Consider the following 14,880-nt stretch of genomic DNA (forward strand, 5'->3'; position numbering starts at 1 on the left):
TTTTTGTCTATAAAATTGTGGGAGAGATGACATGTATTTTGTATAAATCTACACTTTTCTCTTTCCCACATCTTTTATGCCCAAATGTCGATCCACTTCTTTTTTCACTTAATAAATATCTGCCATATTTATACTTTTCCTCTGTCTTCCCCTTACTCCATCACCTTAAATCACTTCTCTCCATTCACACTGACTTATGCTTAGTTTAAGCTGCTCTAAATGGTAAGAACAAAAGAATCGCTAAGGCAATGTATATAAAATGGAGACCACATTATTTTTTGGTAAGTGTAGCAACTTTGTGTTCGAGCCACAATCTACCTATAGCAAGAAACTCAGCTTACTTAATTTTACTCCGATTCAAGAGTTACTTTAGGTCAAATCAGATACTGTCCTATTCAAAGGCATCTTTAAGGCTAAGAATTCATTGTCAACTTCAGTCCATTAGCAGCTTAGAACTGTATGGTCTGACTCTCCCTCTTGTCTTTCTATCCTGGCCTCTTGTACTATTGGTATGCCTTGTAAGAAAGAGTGGGGGCCATTTTCTTACATGAAATGGTACCATGTTTAAACATCTAGGGTTACATATTTACACCTCATGGAGGAATATTCATGAGCCTTTTGATGTAGATTGTGTGCCAAGTGAGTGTTCCACCCCAACAATGAGCTAATAAAAGGAAAAAAAAAATGCTGTCAAGAACTGTAAAGTGTCTGCGGTTTACCCTACTTCTAAGTTAAATAAGTAAGCCTAAATACTGGCAGAAGATACAAGACTTCTGATTTAGAGACAAAGGACTTTATTACTCACAGTCCAACAGGTAGCAAAAGCTTTGCGTCTGCATCAGCTCTTCTTGCCCATGGGGATAATGTGGATCTACCCCAGGGCTACCGTGCATACAGTGGGTTTGAGTGTAGCTAAATTTAGGAAAACTTTTATCTTTTAAATGAGCTTCAAACAAACCTTCCAGACCTTAGTCATAGAAGGTATATTATCTTCATTATCTAGAATGGTGAAAAAAATATGCTTGTATCCTGGAGGGAGACACTATCTATATCTTCCAAGACTGTCTGCTAAAAAAAATTCCTTTTAAAGATAATCTGAACCAAAAACTACTGCAAGATATACAGAAATGTGAGAGATCTATGGAGACTATTCCCCAACAATGACAAAAATCCTAATGGCTGATATTATGTTAACTCTTCTATCTCCCAAACACAAAAGTCAGTCTAGGTTCCCAAGGGCAATATTGAGTAAAAAGTCAGAAAGAGACTCAAAAGTAATACTTTTTGAACTCTCTTCACAGAAATAACATATGTGGAGCAGGAAGAAAGTATTCTCTAGAAAAAGCAGGAAATGTTTTAGAGAGATTGAAATGTTTAACCTGAAGAATTAAATGTTTTTATTAGTGCATGTATTGGTGGTTTATTTTTAATTGGGTGAATTTAGAGTGGGGGTCTATTTCATTTCACCGTGGGACAAATTTTAGTTTAGTACTGAGTAGGAGATAAAAAATTACTTAATGCATGGCAGAAAATGTCCATTGTGAATTACAGATATGTCTGATTTAAGGTTCATTACAGTCCCATAACTTAGGCAGTATCTTATTTCTTATTCACTGTACTGCCTCTCAAAAGAAAAAAAAGTCCTCTCTAAAAATTAATATTCCCAAGAGTAGAGGATAAGTCCTTAGAGGATGGTAAACTGCAAATTTGAAGGTTTTTAAACTGTGGTCATTAACCAATGTCTTTAGTGAACAGGGGCCAGGAGGAAGGAGAGATGAACTCCATGATTCTTTATTTGACATTAATATCTTACTCATCATTGTTCACAAGATCCATAATTATCCATAAAGTGATATAGGACATTTTCACTGCAAAATATTTCCTAAGCTAACTGTGGTGTAATATTTCCAAATGCATGCCTTTGAATACTTTAAAAGTATAAAAAGGTAAGTATAAAAATTTTAATTAACCAAACTATTATATCTATTAACATTAAATAAAATTGCTTCCAAAACATCCTACCAAGGGAATTGTTACCTCAGCACTCAAAGGTAGTAATATCTTTGACAGAATCAAAATATACTTAGAAATGCTGAGATCTCGTATCTTACTGAATAAGATATCTTAAATACTGCCATATGTTTTATAAAAATAAGAACAAAAGCAACCAAAAGTGAATACTGAATTCCATATCCAAAGAGTAACTATTTAAGTAAAGCAATATAACTGGTTGGAGACTGATAAGTACCAGCCAACAATTCCAGGGAACCTGTATACAGATATTGAAACACATTGCTGGATGGTTCCCTCCTCTCCTGCATGTTCCATCTGAATTTCCCACTGCTTTGTAAACCCCTATGACACATCATAATAATACAACTGAGACCTTCTAATTGATTCCATCCTCATGATGCCATGTACACTGGAAAATGCCCTAAGGGGAAAGGTAGTGTCAATTTGGATATCACCAAATGTAGTTCCCTTCTTTCACAAGTTGAAATTCCTCCAGTTTCTGACTGTTCTTGTTGCTCTCCCATGTTTTCAAATAATTGCTTTTTGAATTTTGTCCAGAATTTATATTTTATCTTTCAAAAGGGTTACTCTAAGACAATACAGTACACCATTATGTGAGTAGAAACTCTCCTGCATGTATTTTATAACAGTTGTCACTGCAATCATAGCAAATACACAATTTGCACTCAATTTTCACTTAATTTCATATAGATTTTTTCAAATATCATATTATGTTCATTTAAATTATTTAGTTAATAAGCTAGTATTTAGTTAATAAGAAATGTTGCAATTTCTCCAATATTTAATGATTAGCTTGTTTTTAGTTTCTATTTTGCTTTGCCTCACAGTACAGGGTCAAAGATTAAAAACTGCACATTATTTCTGCCTTATTTTCATTCCTTATCAACATTTTCCCTTTTTAAAGCCAGTGCACTCTCCATAACTCCTCCAACAAATTTCTTACTAACATTGACCCGTGTGCATTATTCATGCCATTTCTCCTACTGGAAACTCTTCTCACCTCAATACCCATGAGACTCTCTCTTCATTCAGATATATTTTCAACACTCAATATTTTTATTTAGCTTTTCCTTTCAATAACTCACTTATTTTATTCACTACAATTTATCCATCTGTTTTTTAAGTGGCTATATGGTATCTACTAGTAGCAAGACTGTTTTCGATATCAGGAAGATTAAAGACTAATCAACCAATATTTGCCAAGGATTTGAAGACAGTATCTGCACGTTTGCCACTACAGACCACAGAAAATCATGACTTAACTGATTCAAACAAAAACAAAAACAAAAAAATAAAAAAGGTATTACATTATATAACTCAAAGTCTAGAAGTAGAGTCAGTCACAAATATTTGAACAGCTCTGTTTTTGGAGTTGATGATTACTTAAAAACATTTCCAATGATCTTTTCTTTCTAAAAAAATTTTTTTAATTAAAAATTATTTCTCATTCTCATTCATTAAAAGTTACATTCTCATTGTAGTTGAAGAACTAACAAAAAATTCATTTGTGATGTAAATGAAGCTTGCCATTTCTTTGCCTTCATTTCTTATCCTGTCTCTTTTTTAATTCTTAAAATTTTCTTTATGAAAACAAATAACTTATTTTGCTCAAATGTATTTAAGATCCTTAGTAAACTAAGTAATTCAGGAGTATTGCCTATAGAAAAAGCATATCACAAAGTGTATCTGATGAAACATCTTATAATTAGCTGTTATGGACAGTATTCATTTAAAGTCTATCACCAGAGATGTGGAATTCATTTATTAAGTCAATTTATTTGGATGTCTACTGTAGGTATACATTGTTCTATGTACTGGGCTAATAATAATGAAAAAAGAGACAATACATATGCTATACAGTAGTGACTATCACAAAATGATATTGCAAAAGAGATGGGAAAATATTTTGAAATTTTTATCATATTGTAGAAAAGTGAATAGTATGAAGCACCAATTGATTCAAAAGTCAAAAAAATGAAAATCTACACTTATTTCCTAAAAAAAGAGACCCAGACTGTGCCCTTGAGTACTTTGTACAATCAACTAAAAATGATGTATGCTAGAGACAATATGTTACGAAATACTATCTAGAAAAATAAAGTGTAAAATGAAATAATTTGTTTTAATTATCATTAGTTTTTGCTTGAAATATAGCATTTGTTTTCCTAATGTTTGTGAAACTTTGAGTGACTTTTCCTTGCATATTACTTCACATTTTGTTCCACTGTAAGTGGAGACCATTTCCTATTTCTACAACATAGACCCAGACCTCACATCAATCCCCATGGTTATACAAAACTTGAAAACTAAAACAACCTCAAAAAGCAAAAGTAAAAAGAAACTACATTTATAGTGTTCTATCCATTACAGACACTTATTTCAGTTACATTTATAGGTTAACTTACTAAAAACAATCTTGCCATTGAAAAATATATCAGTGGAGTCTAGCTTATTTTCAACAGTGAGTTGGAGAAAGAACAATGGTTCATGAAGGAGAGGGAAAAAGAGAGAGAGAGAATCTATCATATTTAGCTGACAAAATCTTAAAAGAATTCAACTTAACTGAATTCAGCAGGACATGGACATTCCACATACTGCACTTTCAATTTGCATGATTTATTAGTCAAGGTGAAATAATGAAAGCTAGTTTTATATCTATTAATAAAACTGCATCAAGAAATCTTCATTGGTGTCAGGCAAGATAGTGTAGGATCCTGCCATGTTTGCTGAGCTTTCTTTATGACTTCAGTATGCTTTATGCATTACTGATACTTTTTTTTTTGATAGGTAAATAATTTTCTATTTCCCATTAGGTGCAACTACAGATCTTCCTTGGGTTTCTCTCAGGTGTACATTTTTCACCTTGGAAAGTGAGTCTTATTTTTGTCATGCACAGGAACAGGAACCATTTTATCAGAGTCAGTCTAAGTGTGCCTGGTAGTTGGGACTCACAGAGGTACAAGGAATAAATACTAAAAATACACTTAAGAGCACCTTCTGTTGTCTTTCATTGCTATCTGGCAAAATGCCAAATATGTTTGTCCTTGTCCATGGTTATGTCGAGAGTTTCTCTCTCTCACATATAGGGTTTGTTGATTTTTTTTAATTTACAAGATTCTAATGGAGATTATTAAGGAAGCTTTTGTCATACAGAAAGTGCACTAGCTTCATAATATTTGAGAAAAATAGCAGTGGGGATTAGAGTTGTAATAGAATCAAAACACTAAATAATCTAGAAAAAATACAAACCTTTTTACAGATTCCAACAATAGTATGGTTTCTATCTCTCAGAGGAGAAATTCCAGTGAAACATATAAGCACAGAGGGATTCACCTCTAGTCATCATTATTCCAATGATTCAGTAATCATTCCTGGGACACATGCTGTAAAAAGCACTGTGCTAAGTGATGGGAATAGATAATTAAAAAGCTATGGTTCTTGTCCTCAAAGATCTCACAGTCTAGTAGACCGTGCAAGTTAAGTGCAGTACAGTATATTGATTACTATTTTAGTGTTCTCCTTCACAAATGAATTGGCAAATGTCGCCTAATAAGTCATAAGTTTTAGGGTTGGATTGCACCTTGATTTATTCCTTGTAATGATTCTCAAAAATAAAGGTACATTGAAAATAAGTAATTACAAATATAAATTTTCTCTCAAAGTGATATGGGCCTAATTACATATAAGGAAGATTAGAGATTTCAAATCATATATTTAAAGTTGATTGTGAGCTCTGTATTTTTCTTTAAAAAATGCTTACTGTGATGTTTTTCTTGTTTCTATTGAATTTAAAACATTATCTACTTCAACTTGCTTCTCTAGGGATGAACATTAGAAAATGGCATTGTTCTATGAGGTGCAGTAAACTGAATATGCTTATTTCTACAAGAAGATAAGCTACTTTGTATTACAAGTTTGGCAGTAAACAAGCATATCTGCTGACAAAATTAATTTTCTATAAAAATAAAACTGAAAGGGGCATTTGCTTCAGACGTATGAACAGAAGAATTATTCTCTGGAAATGAACCAAAGTTTATATTGTTAGAAGAGTTTTCCCAAGTTATCCTCTTTACTCTTTTCTGTAGTGCTAGAAAATTATTTTTTTGTATAATGAAATCAACAGTGTTTAGTTTAATAAATAGTAAATGGAGAGATTGATGTAATTTTATTAGAAAGGGAGAAAAGCAACTTTTTCATACTTATTTTATATTCTTTTACTATGAACATGATACATGTACATTGAACACAAATATAAAAATTTAAAGAGTATTAAGAAAATCTCACAGCATAGCCAATCACTTAAAAATAATGATGAATTTATTTCAAAATGTTTTCCAGTATAGTTTTTAGTAAAATTAAAAGCCACATAAAATCATGTTATTTAATCAATAAATACTGGAAAACATAGCAGCAAATGTAGGGAGATTTGAATAAACAAACAAATACAAACTACTGGTGGTACTGTAATTCAGAATAACATGTTTGGAAAGTCAAATGTAAATGTTAGAAGGTATAGAAATATTTATACCTACTGATTCAGCTATGTTGTCCTAAGAATTTAACATATAATTCAACCTAAGGAAAAAAGTTACTTTATAGATATTAATTTTTTAAATTAAACATAAGAAATACAACTTGGAAAATTGTAAAGTAAATAAATGAAATACACTGGAATCATGAATACATGGAATCATGAAGGTTGTATGAAAAATGTTTTTTTAAAGTTCTATTAAAATGGAAAAGTCAGACAAGTAAAAAAAGAACTTTATGATTACAACTCTAAAATATTTGTTTGCATATGTAGGCATATTGGAGATGATATTTCTGAATAAAAATTTTTGTCTGAAGTTTATACTTTCATTTTCAATTGAAAATTCATCTTAATAGTGGTAGTAGTTGTCGGAGGGATAATAGCACCAATAGGACAATAGTGGTAGTAGAAGTATTATTAAAGTTCCTCTTCATTGGATGTTTTTAATATAAGAAAGCATCTGCCAGCAGAAAGTTTAAATGGAATATTTAATATCATTAAGTACTTCCTGTACTATGTGCATAGAACATAGAACATTCTTTGCCTTGCATTCATATATTTCTTTTGGCCACTTTCTGCATTCTTTCTAACACCTGCATCAAGGCTATAGTAGTTCATTGTGAAAGATGCCAGATTCTCAATCAAGGAATTTAGTATACGAAGGAGATCAAACATAGGGAAAAATGACATGAGAAACTTAAATTTATTTCACTAGTCTACAGAACAGTAATTGAGTAAAAATAATTCATACTGTAAGGAGATTTCCAAGGAGGCACAATTTAAATGGTTTATAGTTGAGTATAATACTAAGAACCTAAAGCATGGAACACTGGGAAAAATTTGCCAACTTTATAATTCTATCTTATATCAATTCTGTATTACTTAATAATAGGATCAAGTAAAAGGTTTCTCAGTCAGGAAGTAAAATCTTCAAGTTCAAAATGATGTTCAGTAGCATCATCATTTGATACTTATTCATTATTTACCTCTACACAATATTACTAGCTATTAAAATAATAAAATAATTTATATATTTACAAAGCTGCTGTATTATTTACCTGTTATCATGTAGGTTGAAGCATTTGAGTTGATGCATACTTATAAAAATGTAAAACCATATTTTTAATTGCTAAATCATGTGAGCAACAGATATCCCCACCTTTACACCATCTTTTAACATGCACCTCCATTAGGTCTTTTACAATCTACATAGTGTATGTGTTCCTAAAAGTTACCATTCTATATGAAATCATTTAATCAGCAAAGCTCTTGGGGATAATGGGGTTAGGGATACACACACACAAGATTCATCAGTGGCACATTATAAATAACAACATAAAAGATACAAATCTAATAAAAATAATAGCACAGACTTACACATCTTAAACAGTATGATAAAGTCTATAATAAATGTGGCAAAAAAAGAGAGATATTATAAGTGATAACACAGCAATTGAAAGCATCCTAAGAAGCTGCTATGAACAACTATGTGGCAATAAACTGGACAACCTAGAATAAACAGAAAAATCCTTATAAGCATACAACTTACCAAGACTCAATCAGGAAGAAATAGAAAGTCTGAATAGAACAATTAGTAAGGAGATTGAATCAGTAATCAAAAATCTCCCAAGAAAGATAAGCCCAGGACCAGATGGCTTCATCAGTGAATTTTACCCACATTTAAAAAAGAATTAATACCTATCCTTCTCAAACTCCTCCAAAAAATCAAAGAGGAGGGAACCTTCCCAAATTCATGTTATAAGGCCAATACTATCCTGATACCAAAACCAGAAAAGGACATGACTCAAGAAAGAAAAGTACACCTGGCCAGTCTGCAACATCTGAGTGCGGCACCGGAGGGGCAGTGACCCGCCCGCCCGCAACAGAGGAGAGCTGCACCTGACCCCGTGTTAGGAGGAGGTGCGATCTGCTTGCCGACAGATGCTGGGAGCAGCACAGAAGAGGGCGCCACCGGATTACAAAGGAACCCCCATAAGGCTCTCAGCTGATTTCTCTACACAAACACTACAGGCCAGAAGGGAGTGGCAAGATATATTCAAAGCCCTGAATGAAAAAAAGATGCAGCCTAGGATACTTTATCCAGCAAGGCTATCCTTTAGGATAGAAGGAGAAATAAAGAGTTTCACAGACAAAAAAAAAGCTGCAGGAGTTTAGCAACACTAAACCCATGCTAAAAGAAATATTGAAAGGGCTATTCTAAATAGAAAAGCAGCAGGATGCTACAGAAATGAGAAACTCACAACTGGAAAGGTGATAACTCATGAATTACAAATAAAGAAAACACGAAATTATAAAAGAAGACATACAAATCACTGAGAGTGGGAGAGGGAGGCAGGGAAATATAGAATTTTTTTTCTTTCTTTTTTAAATTTTTTTAACAGAGAGATGGGTTTGAGATCATGTTATTATCAGTTTAATAAAAACAGTTATAGGTTAATAGATTTACAAAAAAGGGTAACCACAAGTCAAAAATTTACAAGGGAGTCACAAAAATTAAATAAAATCCATGATAATACAAAGGAAAATTACCAAACCACAAAAGGAAGAAGAAAGGAACAAAGAGGATATACCAATTCAACTGCAAAGATAAGTTCAAAATGGCAATAAACACACATCTATCATTAATTACTGTAAATGTTAATGGACTAAATGCTCCAGTCAAAAGACATAGAGTGGCAGACTGGATAATTAAGCAAGAACCTTCACTATGCTGCATACAAGAGACCCACTTTAGGGAGAAGGACACATATAGATTGAGAGTGAAAGGATGGAAAAGGATATTCCATGCAAATGGAAAAGCCAAAAAAGCAGGTGTTGCAGTATTGATTTCAGACAAAATAGACTTTAAAACAAAGGCCATAAAGAAAGATAAAGAGGGACATTTTATAATGATTAAAGGAGTGATACAAGATGAAGATATTACACTCGTTAATATATATGCACCCAATATAGGAGCACCTAAGTACCTACAAGAATTACTAACAGAGATAAAGGGGGATATTGATGGGAATACAATCATAGTTGGAGACTTTAACACTGCATTAACATCACTAGACAGATCTTCCAGACAGAAAATAAACAAGGCAACAGAGAAATTAAATACTACAATAGAAAAACTAGATTTGGTGGATATTTTCAGAGCATTACACCCCCCAAAAATAGGATATACATTCTTTTCAAGTGCACATGGAACGTTTTCCAGGATCGATCACGTACTTGAGCACAAAAGAAACCTCAACAATTTTAAGAAGATAGAAATTATCTCAAGCATCTTTACTGACCACAATGCCATGAAACTGGAAATCAACAACAGAGAAACAAAGGAGAAAAAAAGGAAAGCATGGAGATTAAACAATATGTTATTGAAAAAACAATGGGTCAATGAGGAAATCAAAGCTGAAATTAAAAAATACCTTGAGACAAATGATAATGAAAGCACAACCACTCAAAACCTATGGGACACAGCAAAGGCAGTGCTAAGAGGGAAGTTTATAGCGATACAGACCTTCCTCAAAAAAGATACAGACAACCTCAAATAAACAAGTTAACCCATCACCTGAATGAATTAGAAAAAGAAGAACAAAAAGCCCCAAAAAGCAGCAGAAGGAAGGAAATAATAAAGATCAGAGAGGAATTAAATACAATAGAGATTAACAAGACCATAGAAAAAATCAACCGAACCAAAAGCTGGTTTTTTGAAAAAGTAAATAAAATCGACAAACCTCTGGCCAAACTCACAAAGAAGAAAAAAGAGAGAGCACAAATTAGCAAAATAAGAAAGGAAAATGGAGAAATTACAACAAACAAAATAGAAGTACAGAATATCATACGAGAATATTATGAAAAACTATATGGAACCAAACTGGATAACCTAGAGGAGATGGACAAGTTTCTGGAAACATACTGTCCACCAAAACTGAATCAAGAAGAATCTGAACACTTGAACAATCCGATCACTAGAAAGGAAATAGAAATAGCAATTAAAAACCTCCCTACAAATAAAAGTCCAGGACCGGATGGCTTCACCGGGGAATTCTACCAGACATACAAAGAAGAACTCATACCAGTCCTTCTCAAACTCTTCCAGACGATTGAAAAGGAGGGAATACTCCCAAACTCATTCTATGAAGCCACCATCACCCTGATACCAAAACCAGGCAAAGACACTACAAAAAAAGAGAATTATAGGCCAATATCACTGATGAACATAGACGCCAAAATCCTCACCAAGATTTTAGCAAATAGAATCCAACAACACATAAAAAAGATTATACATCATGACCAAGTGGGGTTCATCCCAGGGACACAAGGCTGGTTCAACATACGCAAATCAATCAATGTAATACATCACATCAACAAGAGAAAGGACAAAAACCACATGATCATCTCAATCGATGCAGAAAAAGCATTTGATAAAATTCAACATCCATTTATGATAAAAACTCTCGCCAAAGTGGGTATAGAGGGAACATATCTCAACATAATAAAAGCTATATATGACAAACCTACAGCCAGCATAGTACTCAACGGTGAAAAACTCAAAAGCTTCCCACTAAAATCTGGGAGAAGACAAGGATGCCCACTATCACCCCTCCTATTCAACATAGTCCTGGAAGTCCTAGCCACAGCAACCAGGCAAGAGAAAGAAATAAAAGGGATCCAAATTGGAAAAGAAGAGGTAGAAGTGTCATTATATGCTGATAACATGTTACTATATATAGAAAACCCTAAAAGGTCCACACAAAAGCTACTAGAGCTGAATGAAGAATTCAGCAAGGTAGCAGGTTACAAAATTAACGTTCAAAAATCAGTTGCATTTCTTTACACTAACAATAAATCAACAGAAAAAGAAAGTAAAGAAACAATCCCCTTTAAAATAGCACCCAAAGTAATAAAATATCTGGGAATAAATCTAACCAAGGAGGTGAAAGAATTATACACAGAAAACTATAAACCACTGATGAAGGAAATTAAAGAAGACTTTAAAAAATGGAAAGATATTCCATGCTCTTGGATTGGAAGAATCAATATTGTTAAAATGGTCACATTGCCCAAGGCAATCTACAGATTTAATGCAATCCCTATCCAATTACCCAGGACATATTTCACAGAACTAGAACAAATCATAATAAAATTTATATGGAACCATCAAAGACCTAGAACTGCTAAAGCATTACTGAAGAGAAAGAGAGAGGCTGGAGGAATAACTGTCCCAGACTTCAGACAATACTATAGAGCTACAGTCATCATGACAGCATGGTATTGGTACCAAAACAGACATATAGACCAATGGAACAGAACTGAGAGCCCAGAAATGAACCCACAAACTTTTGGTCAACTCATCTTCGACAAAGGAGGCAAGAATATACAATGGAATAAAGACAGTCTCTTCAGCAAATGGTGTTGGGAAAACTGGACAGCAGCATGTAAAACAATGAAGCTAGAACACACCCTTACATCATATACAAAAATCAACTCAAAATGGATTAAAGACTTAAACATAAGACAAGATACAATAAACCTCCTAGAGGAAAACATAGGCAAAACATTATCTGACATACATTTCAAACATTTTCTCCTAGAAGAAATAAAAGCAAGAATAAACAAATGGGACCTAATGAAACTTACAAGCTTCTGCAGAGCAAAGGAAACCAGAAATAAAACAAGAAGAAAACCTACGGAATGGGAGAAAATTTTTGCAAGTGAAACCGACAAAGGCTTTATCTCCAAAATATATAAGCAGCTCATACGACTCAATAAGAAAAAAATAAACAACCCAATCCAAAAATGGGCAGAAGACCTAAACAAGCAATTCTCCAAGGAAGACATACAAATGATCAAAAAGCACATGAAAAAATGTTCAATATCACTAATTATCAGAGAAATGCAAATCAAAACTACAATGAGGTATCATCTCACACCAGTCAGAATGGCCGTCACTCAAAAATCCAAAAATGACAAATGCTGGAGAGGCTGTGGTGAAAGGGGAACCCTCCTACACTGCTGGTGGGAATGCAGTTTGGTGCAGCCACTATGGAAAACAGTGTGGAGATTCCTCAAAAGACTAGGAATAGACTTACCATATGACCCAGGAATCCCACTCCTGGGCTTGTATCCAGAAGGAAATCTACATCAGGACGACACCTGCACTCCAATGTTCATAGCAGCACTATTTACAATAGCCAAAACATGGAAACAGCCTAAATGTCCATCAACAGGTGACTGGATAAAGAAGAAGTGGTATATTTATACAATGGAATACTACTCAGCCATAAAAACCAACAACATAATGCCATTTGCAGCAACATGGATGTTCCTGGAGAATGTCATTCTAAGTGAAGTAAGCCAGAAAGAGAAAGAAAAATACCATATGAGATTGCTCATATGTGGAATCTAAAAAACAAAAACAAACAAACAAAAACAAAGCATAAATACAGGACAGAAATAGACTCATGGACAGAGAATACAGACTTGTGGTTACCAGGGGGGTAGAGGGCGGGAAGGGATAGACTGGGATTTCAAAATTGTAGAATAGATAAACAAGATTACACTGTATATAGCACAGGGAAATATACACAAAATGTTATGATAAATCACAGAGAAAAAAATGTGACTATGTGTGTGTATATATCCATGAATGACTGAAAAATTGTGCTGAACACTGGAATTTGACACAACATTGTAAAATGATTATAAATCAATAAAAAATGTTAAAAAAAAGAAAGAAAGAAAAGTACAGGCTAATATCTTTGATGAATACAGATGCAAAAATTCTTAACAAAATACTAGCAAATCCAATTCACATTAAAAGGATCATTCACCATGATCAATGCTATTTACTCCTAGGATGCAAGGATGGTTCAAAATGCACAAATCAATGTGACACATAACATTAGTAGAAAGAAAGAAAAGCATAAAAATAATCATCTCAATAGCTGTAGAAAAAGCATTTGCCAAATTTCAACATCCATTTACGATTTAAAAAAAATTCTTTACAAATTAAGCATAGAGGAACATATCTCATAATAAAGGCCATGCATGACAAGCCCACAGCTAACATCATAGTTAATAGTGAAACATTGAAAGCTTTTCCTCTAAGATAAGGAATGAGACCGGGTGTCCACTCTTACCACTCCTATTCACTCAAGTATTAGAAGACCTAGCTAGAGCAATCAGGTAAGAAAGAGAAATAAAAGGTATCAGAATTGAAAAGGAAGTAGTAAAATTGTCCCTATTTGCAGATGACATGATTTTATATAAAGAAAATCCTAAACACTGAACCAGGAAACTGTTAGATCTAATCAATGGATTCAGTAAATTACAAAATTAACATATAAAAATCAGAAGTGTTTCTATACACTAACAATAAATTTTCTGAAAAACAAATACAGAAATCAATCCTAATTACAACAAAGGGAAGAGACAAGTTATAGAGTGGGAAAATCATTTGCAAACCATATCTCATAAAGGGTTAATATCCAAAATATGTAAAGACCTCATCCAACTCAACAGTAAAAAACCAAACATCCCAATTTAATAATAGGCAAAGGACCTTAATAGACATTTCTCCAAAGATATATGAAAGGCCAACAAATACATGAAAAGATGCTCAACATCACTAGTCATTAAAGAAATGCAAATAAAAACCACTGAGATATGACCATATGCCTGTTACAATGGCTGTCTTCAACAAGGCAGAGATATCAAATTCTGGCATGGATGTTGAGAAAAGGGAACCCTTTTGCACTGTTGGTGGGACTGTAACTTGGTACAGTCACTAAGAAAAACAACATGAAGGATCCTCAAAATATTAAATAGATTTACATTATAATTCAGCAATTTCACTCTTGGGAATATATTGAAAGGAAATGAAAACATGAACTTGAAAAGATACCTGCACCCTAATGTTCACAGCATTATTTACAATAGTCAGACATAGAAATAACATAAGTGTCCATCGATGGATGAATAAAGAAATTGTGGTATAGAAAGTGGCATATTATTCAGCCATAAAAAGAAAAAACCCTATCATTTGTGATAACATGGATGGACCTTAAAGGCTTTATGCTAAATGAAATAAGTTAGAGAAAGACAAATACTATATGATGTCACTTATATGTGGAGTGGGAAAAATAAAAACAAAAAAGCCAAATACATAAGAAAAGAGATCAGACTTGTGGTTACCAGAGCTAGAGGGTAGGGGGAGGGAGAATTAGAGGAAGGCAGTGAAAAGGTATAAACTTCCAGTTATAAGATAAAGAAGTACTAGGGAGGTAAGGTACAACATAATGCCT

The 14,880-nt window shown here is 33.3% G+C and overlaps 1 long non-coding RNA gene across 3 annotated transcripts in view; it reads right to left on the reverse strand.

Annotated features, from left to right (window-relative positions):
* The window catches only part of LOC140696108 (uncharacterized), a 375,098-nt gene that overhangs the window by 224,132 nt on the left and 136,086 nt on the right, over positions 1-14,880 (reverse strand). The gene's annotated exons all lie outside the window — the stretch shown is intronic.

Source organism: Vicugna pacos, chromosome 4, assembly GCF_048564905.1.
Source record: "Vicugna pacos chromosome 4, VicPac4, whole genome shotgun sequence".
Classification (NCBI taxonomy): domain Eukaryota; kingdom Metazoa; phylum Chordata; class Mammalia; order Artiodactyla; family Camelidae; genus Vicugna; species Vicugna pacos.